General features: G+C 38.6%; 1 protein-coding gene and 1 long non-coding RNA gene across 5 annotated transcripts in view; one reads left to right on the top strand and one right to left on the bottom strand.

The window, feature by feature from the left end:
- LOC119706873 overlaps positions 1 to 12,286 on the bottom strand; it is a 210,086-nt gene that overhangs the window by 13,051 nt on the left and 184,749 nt on the right. For both annotated transcript variants that reach the window (XR_005258621.1, XR_005258620.1), the window contains exon 3: positions 11,901 to 11,989. This is a non-coding gene — a long non-coding RNA (uncharacterized LOC119706873). The remainder of the gene's footprint in view (positions 1 to 11,900; positions 11,990 to 12,286) is intronic.
- The window catches only part of SHISA9 (shisa family member 9), a 177,761-nt gene that overhangs the window by 33,092 nt on the left and 132,383 nt on the right, over positions 1 to 12,286 (top strand). The gene's annotated exons all lie outside the window — the stretch shown is intronic.

Raw genomic sequence — 12,286 nt, 5'->3', positions numbered from 1 at the left:
CCAAACAGTGGTCAATAGAAATAAGGTTTCAATCCAAAAGGCATAAAAGACTGAGTGGAAAACAAAGTGATGTTTCTTTCATGGCCAATGACCTTTTATTTATGGCCAGCAGAGCACCAGCAATGGTGATGCAGGCCCGAGGAAGGACTGCGAGGGCTGTTCACTGCCAAGTGAGACCACTTTGTCCATCAGCAGCTTTCACAGAAGACACCGAAAAGAAGGGAACAGTGCCCTTGCTGTGGAGCCCGTGCAGAAAGAGAACTGTTAGCCTTGCTTCTCTTTATCCCGAAAGATGAAAACTTGGTCTTTTTGATTATTTTTCTTTTCTTTCAGCCTTGCAGGCAATCATGGAAGGAACTGAGCATCTCAATGACCACACTGTGGAAAGCAGATATTCAGTCTTTCCTGTATAATGATTTGCACAGTGATGCTTTCTAAACAAAAAACAATGGGTTCCTTTCCCCTCTTTTTTTTTTTTAATTTTTTTTCCTGTCAGACAAGCCTTTCTAATGACATTTTTTGGAGTGTTGGTAACTTTTGAACTTACTCTGTACCAGCATTCACAGCATGGCCATTATTACCAAGGAGCATTCTTGTGACAGAGGATCTTCTTCCCATGATATTTTTCTAATAGCAAATTTTATAAAGACACTGATTTTAATTAATTGAGAAGATTAATAGCAGAGCATTAAATATAATCATCTGATGAATGGAGAAAGCCCAATAAGCCATTCATGACTTAAGCCAGGGTTCAGACCAATTTATAGACCCAGAGAACCCAAAGTCCCCTTTGTTCTGCACTGTCAGGCTACAAGATGCATTGCCTCAACAAAACCAAAATTGCAGACATCCAGCATTTGCTGTCAAAAAAGCTGCCTGCAATTAAGGTCTTTTGGCACCAACAGTGACAATAAGAGTAGAAACAGAAATATATTCAACGAGCATGAAATGTAGTCAGGTATAATATTCCCTCACATTTTATATATTAGTATATATAAAATTAGAATTAGAATTCAGCTTCTAATTCAGAAGAATTAGATCAGCTCCTCCCAAGAAAAGTTCTTGAATATTATACTACTCTTTAATATTATATGTGGCTATTTGATACCATTTTTATCAGCTGTACAAAATATATTAAATCACTAAATACTGCATTTTAATATGTGTACAGACACATAGATTTATGCATAAAGTTATATGAAAATAATCCTGCTTAGACATCAATAAATGGACTTTACTCAATTGCAGAAAAATTACCAATCCATGGTCAAAACATACATTTTAAAAAAGATTTTTCTCAGTGTGAAAAGTGCACATTTAAAATAGATATATATATTTAAAAGTAAGACACTTCTATTATTACTGCTAATAGATTCTCTGTTATCTTTTAGTGGTGATGTAACATTACATGCCTGTCATATGAATACAAAATTCTATCTTTTGCAGTGTTGTTAAAGTCATTGTAACTAAACCAAATCAGTTTTAAGACATGTTTTCAATTCTCCCCTTTTCACAGGCTCTCCTTGTTACAGAAAATGCCCATAATACCAGTAAAATATCCAATTCAGGCCCATTAGGTAGCTGAGCAGACCAAAACCACTGGTTGTTATTTAACAACCTTGCAGAGTTGATGCGTAAAATTAATAAATGATTTAATAGCTTATAGGAAAAAGTTAGAATGGTTGACTTCAGTTCCTAAAATTTTTATAACTGACTTTATGCTTTCTAGTAATGCTGAGCTTGTAATCCTATTAGTCAGCTCTCTTTTTCAAGGTACAGTAATTTGAATGCTTTCATTACTTTTCCTTGAATATGTGCATTCTGTGGGCACAGTTTCAGGTCCGTTCCTGTTGGTTTGTGTCCCTGTGCTCCTGCAGCTGGAGATGGCATTTCTGGGAAAGCAGGTGTGTGGCCAGAACATCCCCATGACTCAGTAATCCCTGGCTGCCAGAACCACCTCCTAGGACTTTTGGCTGCCAGTTGGCATTGTATTTAAATTCGCTATTCCTCTGTGAGGAAAAGACCCAAACCTTGCCAGGCTGGGCTGAAGATACACCTGGATGAGCAGATCACACGGAAGGGAAGTGGATGCCAGCTGTTTTAGAAAGGTTTTTTTGGTTTCTATGTAGAATATTCACAGGCAAGTTTCAAAAACTACTGCAAGTGGGGATCAAATATTACCAGAGATGAAAGGAGAGTAGTGAACAATTTGCCACAGGTCACTTGTTTCAAGAAGACCTTTACTTGTACACAGTGGTAGAGAGCAACACCTGGAGTATCATAGCACCAACCCTTGTGGTGAAGTCAGTTATTTCAGGATTTTATTCCTTATTATTTTAAAGGGGGATCTTTAAATTGATATAGCTCATTCCTGAAAATGAGAAGCCCATTTTTAAGGGCTGTGGCTTTTAGAGCCTTTTCATATTTCTTTCACATACTTCTTACACAGTTAATGTTATGCTGCCTTTTTATTGCATAGAAGGTGCACAAAAGCACTGATCAGCATTTTAGTGAGAAATTAGAGAAATTATTAAAAATGTTTCTGCCACTACCATGGAGATAAAGTCAGTTAAATGGTCCTTTTTCAGGGTAGGAAGGATCACAGAAAACTAACAGAAAGAAAAGAAATAAAATGACATTGTAGTAGTCATACCATAGATCTGTGCATAATAATTACCTAAACTAAAACTTTAAAAATGCTGCATTCTTCGAAGTCTTCATGCATACAAAATGCACTGTACAACAAGCAATACAGAGTCATAGAATCAGAATTTATTGTGGAAGGGACCTTCAGAGGATATCTGATTTGATCCTTTGGTCAAAACAAGTCTAAATAGATCAGGTTGCAAAGAGCCATGTCCAGCTGTCTTGAGCACCTCACGGGACAGAAATTCTCTATTGCAGCTTCACTTTTAAAGTTTAACACTTTCCTGCAGAGCAGCATCTGCAGCTTGCACTGCTGCATGAGATCCCCTCAGAGATGGAAGATATCCTACTTGCTCTTGCTGAATTTAATGAGGTTGTGCTCAGCCCATTTCTCCAGCCTGTCCAGGTCTCTGAAGGGCAGCCCCTTTCTCCAGTGTGTTCCCTGCTGCTCCCAGTTTGGGGCCATGCACATCCCTGCTGAGAGGGCACTCCACCCCTTCTCCTGCTCACTGCTGAACACATTAAATGACATTAATCCCACTGCTAATCCCTGAGGGACCCCACTATTGGTCACAGTGCTTTGCTTGTAGCACTGCAGCCAGTTTTTCACCCACCCCTATCTCATCCTTATCCCATGAATTTGGTTTTAAGGACACCATGACAGACTGGGTCAAAGGACTTGCTGGAAAATAAATTATACAACACCCACTGTCCTCCCCTTCTCTACATGGTTGGCAGCCTCATCTGAGAAGGAGCCAACGCCCTTAAAAGCTGTAACTTTACCAAGATGAAGCAAATAATAATTTTATTGCAATAAGTTGAGTTGTTACTGTTTCACTTGCATTCAATTAAAAGGAAAAAAATCTGACACAGAATAAATTCTGAGTAAGTTGAATGTACTTTAGTACTACGTGTCAGTGGCTTTGAGTATATATAAAAGCTACAGAGAGGTTTGACATGAGAAACATCTCCCTGACTAAAGAGAGACAGAACCAGCATTTTATCAAATATAAAAGATAACCATGAGTCAATTAATTTCACAGACTGTTATAATGGAGGTATTTTGCTACTACTGTGCAAAAATTATTGAGTACTTTATTAAAAGGCAGATAAATAACATCTCATTTATTTTCTGAGGATATGTAAATAGGAAACTCAGTAAAAAAACTCAACCTAAATCAATGTTAGTCTTTGGGACTCATTCTGTAAAGTGCTGAGCAAACACTTACTGAATGAAATGTGCCTCTGTGAATAAAATTCTAATTAAAGTAATTGAGCTCTGATAACTGCTATGTCATTAAACATAGATTGGCCTTAAACTAATTGTATTTGCATTGTATTATGATTTCTATTAATTAATGCATTAATGTTTATATTCTGCAAACTCTTTTGAAGTAAGTCATTAAAGTCTGTGTCACTTAATCTGAAGTGAAATGCACTTTGAATACAAACCTGGCATGGCACTAGTAGAAATGGTTCTTTAAGGAATATGGTGCAGATCTTCCCTGTCTGTGGTTAAGAACAGCTGAGGACAGGTGGCTCTGGCCTTTTTGGGTTCCCTCCCTCCCGGAGCTCTCTGCAGCACGAGGCAAGGCTGGGGGGTTTGTGCCAGCTGCAGCAGTCCTGCAGTGCCCTCTAAGCTGCCTCCTCTCACTACAGCAGCCCAAAGCAGGCCCAAGCAAAGAGGTGAGAGACTGCAGTGGTGCTGAGCACACCCCGAGGAGCTCCTGATGCTCCTTTTGCAGCACAGGGTGCCGTGCAGTCAGCGCTGACTCAGAACCCTCCTGTTGCACAAGTCAGGAATTCCTCAGTGATGCCAGTGCCCTTGGCTAGGAAAACCCCTAATAAACAAACAAACAGCACAGTAACCCCCAGATGAGCCTAATGCAGTTTTAACCTGAGAGGGAACCTGCTCATTGGAGTGTTCAGGATAGCTGTCAGCAAATGTTTGCTGTGAGAATTCCACTTTACACAGAAAACCTTATTTTGTAGAATTGTTCTGGCCTTATTTAATTTCAGTTCTATCAACACACGATAGTCAACAAATCATTTCCTAAAGCCTACTTTCAGGAGTTGGCATTTCAAAATTCAAGTAGACTAAAATAAAATAATTGATTGATTAATTATATGCCAGCTGACAATTTTATTTAATAAACCAAAATATCCAGTCTTCTGATTCATATACACTGAATATGCAGTGGCTTCCTGTAATTCCAGAACAGAAGGGAAGGATATGAAGATTACTTTTTTCCTAAATAATTCTTAGCAGCTGGAATATCTGAAACTCCATTTGCCAGACAACAGCACATCTGAGACCTTGCAATGCCTCACATACTGCAGGACAGGTCTCACTGCTTCTGTACTGAACACTTGCTGGTGTTCAAGTATTTCTATTAAGCCTTTCAAGATAATTCTAATTTAATTCATTAACTGATACCACACTAGTACTGGTATTTGGCCTTCTAGAAATCAGGAGTCTCTCTTTTTGCCTAGATATCTACTGTATATGTTCTACACAATTTGAGTGGTTCTCTGTAAACTCAGACCAAAAATAATCCTCTGTGGAAGTGAGCTTTATCTCCAGGGTTTGGATCAAAGCTGAATGTGAACTTCTCTGGAACTCCAGCCTCACAGGGAGGTTTTGATTTATATTCACCTGATATTCTCAACCATGTTTGAGGAGATAAGGTTGGTTATTACTGTCACAAATGATAAAACTAAAAGAAGGGAATCTCTTGAAAAATCAGTGCTGTACATTTTTAACGTTTAGATGGGAAAAATCCCAAACAATTAACATCTATTATTTATTTGCTATACTCATTTTACTTACATAGTTTGATTTGCTGTCTCAATATTTTTGACTTTGGAGTTTTTTTACACTTTTATAGTGAAGTCTCACTTATTCAAGCCACTGCATAAAGTGGTGAAGAAGGAGGGGCACCCATACCCCAGCTCCCTCTGACTGATGCATTCCACTTTAGGGATGCAGGGAGCTGTCTTGGAAACCTCAGGGGAAGAGTAGAGGTGCACATTCTGCTTAGCAGTCTGATGCCTTTAAGATCTGGTGAAGTCATAGTGCAATTTACTGCTCTGTGCTTGCACCGGTGTTCTTTCAGCATGGACATACTGTAGACTTGACTTCCTACTTGACTTCCAGAGATCTGAAAATCTAGGATCATAGAATAAATCTCTCTTTTTGTTAGACAATATTTGCCTGCATCTCTAGGAACCTCACGGGATGAACTGTGAATTTGTGTATAGATGGAGTTAAAGTGGTGGAACCATCAAGTCTCCCAGCATTTTAAAAATTACATGCTCAGTGGTATAAGAATACCTTTCATTCCTACTGAAAACTCAGATTGCCTTCATAACAAGAATTCCTCTTCTAGAAATATGCTCTACATTCCACTAGATAGCCAATAATGTGCAATTATCCAAAGCTATTTTAAACATAAAGCAACCTAACCAAGCATCATTATGTAGTTTAAGTGTAATGACTTACTTTTACTTTTTGTACTTTTGACATCTGGCAATTTTTTAAAGTGCTATTTGTCTAAGACAGTACCAAGAAGTTCTTTTTCAAATGAATCTCTTTCCTATGCCAGAAACACAAAGTGTTTCTTTAGTTCATTACAGTATGGATGTCTAAGTGACCTTTCATGTGTTCTTCAGATATGAAAATAGCATAATCCTTATACTTAAATATCTACATATCCTATTTCAAAATAGAAATGTATTCTTACTGCAGCCTCATGAAAAAATCAAGTCTCCCTACATGTTCAGAATAATAGCTCTGTTGTTATTAAACAATTGAAGTTGTGATTAAACCAGTGCAGGAAAAACTGTGATGAACAGAACTTACACACCATAGATTTTTTTCACATTTTCATCAGGACCAAGGCTAAACACTATGTGTACTTCACACCTGATAACAGAGACAACATTTGTTATTGCCATTTGCAAGGTGGCCACAGTAGGGCAAAGGATTCTTAAAATTTACAAGGGTACCAACTGAATGAAGGAATTCTGGGTGAAAAATGTGCTGTAAACAGAACTCTAGAGATGAGAGAATCGGGAGAAAAAGTGCTGCCTTGGTGTCCTGCTAGCCATCTCATTCCACAGTCACTTCTACAGCCCTTATGCAAAACCACAGGAATTCTGCTTTCTGGAGTATATATGTATCTATAAGCTAGATGACCACATTTCTTCATAACAAATAAAAATCTTCTATTTTGAATGATAGTTTTAACAACAAAATGGTAAATATAAATGGTCTAAACAATATTATACAAAAATTAAAGGTGACAGAAATATATTCAAGTTCAGCAGATTTTCTTGTGGTTAAAAAACCTGTACAATGCTTTAAGTGCTGAATAAAATGTTTTGTGACAGAAATTTCCAACAAAGTAAAAATTGGAGGAGGCATGTTTCCAGTGTAGGGTGCATATATTTGACATACTGTAAAATTCACAAGTGTTTAATTGTGTTAGTAAAATATATTCAGTGAGCTCCCTGTGGCTTTCAGCCAGTGTCTTGTCTGATTAGGCTATTTTGAGGTAAATGTTTCAAAGTCACAGGCAGCCTTTGCTAAGTGGTTACAATCAGCCAAACCTGGTGATTCTCAGGGATCTCCCTGGCTGGAGCACTGCCTGGCTTTGGAACATGGAGCTCTTTGGGCTCTGCTCACGCTGCAGTTACCCCAGAGGGGTTTGCTCATTGCAAAGGACACCAGCATCCCACGGCTTGGGGGAGTCTCAGCTCTTGCCTCACAGTTGAAATTTGGCATTAATGAGGGAGGGGAAGCTAGAGCTTGTCAAAAAAAGCTAATTTGAAGGCAATTTGGTTCACAAGCTGGATCATTCCGTAAAAGCTAAATTTCATCCAGCCTTTGGGCATTGCGCTTCCTTTGCGCATGTCTGGGAGGAAACAAGAACATAACAGGTTATAAAGAAAGTCATGTTCTGCCCATAGATTTCCTGTCTTTTATTAAATATGTCTTGAGTGGTGGATTCAGATAGATTGCTTTGTAAATGTAATTATTTTTCCCTATCAGTATTAGGAAAGGAAAGTAAGCAGGATTTATGAGACACTTTAGAAGAGGATTTGAAGCAGCCTGATTAGTGTATCAGTCTTAATTATAATGTAAACTAAATAATATGAAATATTAATCTGTTGTTTTCAGACCAAAGAATCAATACAGAGACTGGAAGTTAATTTTTTTCCCTTCACTTATGTCAAGAAATGAAGACAGCTTGATGTAGTTTTAGGATAGTTCTGGAATTTGTCAATTAAATTAAAACTACCAAAATACTATTCCTCAAAAATAAAAGCAAGAAACTTCAGAACTCATCACTTCACTGCTTTTTTAAATTGAATTTTTAAATACAATCTATTTTCCCCTTGCTTTTTCCAATGGTAAATAAAAAGCATAAACAATATAATGGAAAAATTAAGGAGAATCAATTTGTGACAGATTCATGAATGCATATAATGGCTCTCAACAACATATTGAGCAGCCATACTTAATTAAAACCCAGATTTCCTACATGGTCAAAATGGAGCACTCCAAAAATATTATTGGGGTTTTTTTACTTTTCTCATCCTGAATTCCCTTTTCTTATTGACACTATGAAACCATATCCAGAAATCTCAGCCCTGCAGAAGATTCTGATTCAAATGGGGAAGTTGGTGCCCAAGGAAGATATTCTCCACACCTTAGCTCTTAGACTTGCAGCTGGTTTTTTCCTCTAAGCTCAGGAATGAAATTCTTTTCACTGGAGTTTCTCCTGAGCACTGAATGCAAGTTTCAGTCCTTTGTCTCAAGGAATGTAAGACTTGAAGCTATGCCCCAGATATGTTGTGGTGCTCTTCCTGCTCTCCTGGCATGCCAGTGGAGCAGGGAGCACCACCCTGCCTGGGCTAGAGAGAGATTGTTCTCAATGTGCAGCAGAATTTTGCACAGAGAGCTCAATTTTCAGGTTTCTAAAAGATAGTGTGTGGACCAGCAACTGATATACAGGATTTCACTGTGGTTTGCAGTGGCAGAGAAAGTGAGGCAGAATAATGCAGGTGAGCTGCCAAATAGGAAAACAAAAATTTTCAGCATACACAAAACCCTTAAGCCTACAACTCTACCCGTAAATGGAATGAACTGAGAATCATTTTCTGCCTTGAGGTCAGCGGGGTGGCCAAACCCACACTCACACAGCTCAATATTCTCACACCCCAGCCAGAGTGGCACCATGCACACTGCTGGTGGGGCAGCGGGTGGCCTGTGCTGTCCCCCAAGCCAGGCACAGACACAAGGGCTGGTGCTGCTGCCCACAGCAGGTCTGTGCCAGCTGTGACCACTATGAACAGAGAGTCACACTTAAGCAGAAAGGAAGTCCAAGCAGATTTTCACAACAAGTAAATTTTAATCTCTTCAAAATGTTGTGTGGAAATTTTTTTACCGTTGTAAATGGTGTCTCAGGGCGCACAAACACAGGGGTCCAATTTAACCAGAGCCAGGGCCAGCACAGACCCTGTTTGGGAGCAGCTGGTGCAGGCAGATTATTCTACCAACACCAGAAGGTTGCGTGGCTCCCACTGCCCCCTGGGGCTGGCTCAGGACAGTCAGACCACAGCACTGAGGGTGCCTCCTCCCTTATTCCCTCCTCCCATCCCGGTGCTGCAGCACGGCCTCTCTCAAGGTCAGCCATCCAGCATCTCAGGCACTAAGGTTTTGTGACTAGGATTTGGCATTTAAATAGCTTTTATTTTATTTTCAAGGCAACATTTCTTGCTTTTACTCTTTAAGTATCAGTTACTTGAAAATGTCAGAGACAGTATCCTAGGAAAAATATAATCTTTTTTCCTCTTCCTGTCTCTCTGTATACATGGTCAGTGGACCATTTTTCTCTGTATTCTTTTCTTATACAGGTTGGGGTTATTGGTTCATTTGTTCAGCCAATTTTGCAGAACTGTCCTTGGCATTAAGGGACAAATGAGTCTTTCCAATCAGCAAAAGGGAGACAATAGAGATAATCCAATACGGCATTAGATTTGCAAGCAGTTCAAGGTCCTACATGGCTTAAAAATATTTTTTTGTTTTTTTTCAGAGATATGTAGAGGTTTCTCAAAGAATTATATAGAACATTCTAAATTTGAAATAACAAGTTTTAAGTGTGGAGACAGCAGAGCACAGTCAGTATATTACTTCCTTTCAGATTCTGATGACCTTATCACTGTAATTATGAGCAAACAGTCCATTATTGTTATGCATTTAAAAAGACAAAAATTGCCTCTACATTTCTTGAGTGCCAAACAGAGTTCCATATTCTTTTATAAAGGATTTGGAAACACCTGTACTTGGACACAGTTCCATTCTGAGTTCAAGATGTTGAAAGAAAATATGTCACTAAATTTTCAAGTTACCAGCCTTGGGCCAAGATAGGTCTTAAGAGAAAAACATCCCTAAAACAAACAGAGATGTAGATGCCATTACTGATGCACCAATAGATACAATCTTTTTTTTTTTTTAATTTGCATAGCAAATAATTTCCCTCAATTAAGAGTGAAATACACCACTGAGTTAACATGAAAAGCAGAAGGAATTGCTTAGGAAAGCATACAGGGAGTAGGCCTGAAAGTGCCATCCTTTCTTTGCACTGGTTTTTGGTGCTCAGCCTTTCACAAGGTTTGACCAGGACTAAGTTAATCCCTTGCATGCAAACGCCTGCATTATGTCACTCCAGTTAATAGATGTCATCCTTTAGCATGAAGGAAAGCCTGAGAAGAATTGCACCATGTAGAGTGAAAGTGAAAAAAGTAGCTTAAGCCCCAATCAGATCTTGAAATTAAGTACTTTCTCCCTCTCCTGCCTGTTAGTTTCTGCAAAATTTTCTTTGAACTTCTAAACATAGATCAATTTAAAGGCAACATAAACAGCGGTGGCAGGCAGTGCCTGATCTACTGGAGTAACTGTAGCTCACTCGGACAAAACTCCTCTTAATCTGGAATTCAGTGTGAAAAAGAAAAATTGTCATTGAGGTGGCATTGGCTGCTGGCTTATGCTGGTGGCCAGTGTAGGGTCTGTGCATCAGGGATCTCTAGAGACAGGTTCACCTGGAGCTGGATCCCCTCCCTCCTGGAAACAGGAACTGTCCAGACACAGATCAAGCCCTCCCTGTCAAGACGCTCTGTGGTCCATGAGCCTTTGTCTACTACAGCAAGGTCCCCCTACCACACACACACACTTTTTTTAATACTTTAAAAATAAAATGTTGAGCCTTCTAAATATTTTTAGGGCAACAATATTAAAATGAAACAAATTAAAATAAAGCACAAGGTGGGAGGTTTAACCTTCCCTTGTATGACTCCCTTTATGAATGAATCTTGCTTTTTCATACATTTATTGGCATAACATAACCCAACAATGAAAATGCATAACAAAATTCTTAGCCTTCATACCAAGCATCTAGAATTCTACCTGCAAAGCTGAATGCAACTGCTTTCATGGAAAAGCAGAAAACCAGCTAAATGGGTTTGTGAAGATTCAGTTATTTTTGAGAATTATAAACAGAGAGAGGCACAGCGATTAGATGTGTGGAAAAATCTTCCACCTTTTCCAGGACTGCACATTTGAAACACAGAAATATACATGTATGAAAGTTTTCTGATTATCTGAATTACATATTTGAATGTTTTTACCAAAACCACTGAAACATTAGAATAAAATAATTCTTTAGTACACATTGTGTGAGATAGATGCACATTTGCAGCATTACGAGGTCTTCATAATTACTTTCATTCCAATGGCCTGACTCCAGCACTTCATGTTACTGTTTGAAGTTCTTTGTTAAAGTAGACCTGTTGTCATATATATAGCAGGAGTTCCATACTACCATCTCTTTATCACAAAAGTTTCATACCTTTTTGGTGTTTTCTGGTGAGCAGCTCCTCCAAGCACACGCTTTCTCCCTCACCAGGTAGCCAACTAACTCCAGTTCCCTTCCCACCTCGGGGTGTTCCTTGTTAACCAACCAACCCACGCTTTTATAGCTCTCTTATTCTCATTAGTTACAGCGGTGGCCTGTTAAAGTCAGGCCTGCTCCTAATCTTTGATAATTGGCCCAGCTGCAACTCCTTAGGGGTAAGATTGCTTTCTACACTATCTATATTCTATCCCCCCACATAGACCTAAACTGGAATTATTTTTCTAAGAAAGACTCATCCAACTTTCCATTTAGGAATTAAAATAGATCTTTCCTCACCCCTTTCTTTTCTGAGTGACAGAAAATTCCTGTTTCTCCTTGTGAAGAGACTGGTGTCAGAGAAGTTTCCAAGGAAATAAAATGGTGAGCTGTAAAAAAAAGATGCCTTGTGAGATAAAATTCATAGTCAAGAGAACAATACAGTTTTCAGGTTTCCTGTACTACCCTTTTCAGGTGAAAAAAAATCTTGTAATACCAAAAATAAGATTTAGCTACTGATCCTGAAAAGAAATATGAAAATAAGGGTGCTTTCAAAAATCCATATTCCATTCTATAAAGTTGCTTTGCAGGCACTTGAAAATGTGACTGTTTAAAAATTCCCACCCTTTTAATGAAAAATTGTTTTAAGTTTTCAAAATATTAGACATAATAAGGATTTACCTTTA

The sequence above is a fragment of the Motacilla alba genome, chromosome 14 (assembly GCF_015832195.1).
Source record: "Motacilla alba alba isolate MOTALB_02 chromosome 14, Motacilla_alba_V1.0_pri, whole genome shotgun sequence".
Lineage (NCBI taxonomy): Eukaryota > Metazoa > Chordata > Aves > Passeriformes > Motacillidae > Motacilla > Motacilla alba.
The sequence above is the reverse complement of the archived record's forward strand: the minus strand, read 5'-3'. Positions and strand labels throughout refer to the sequence as shown.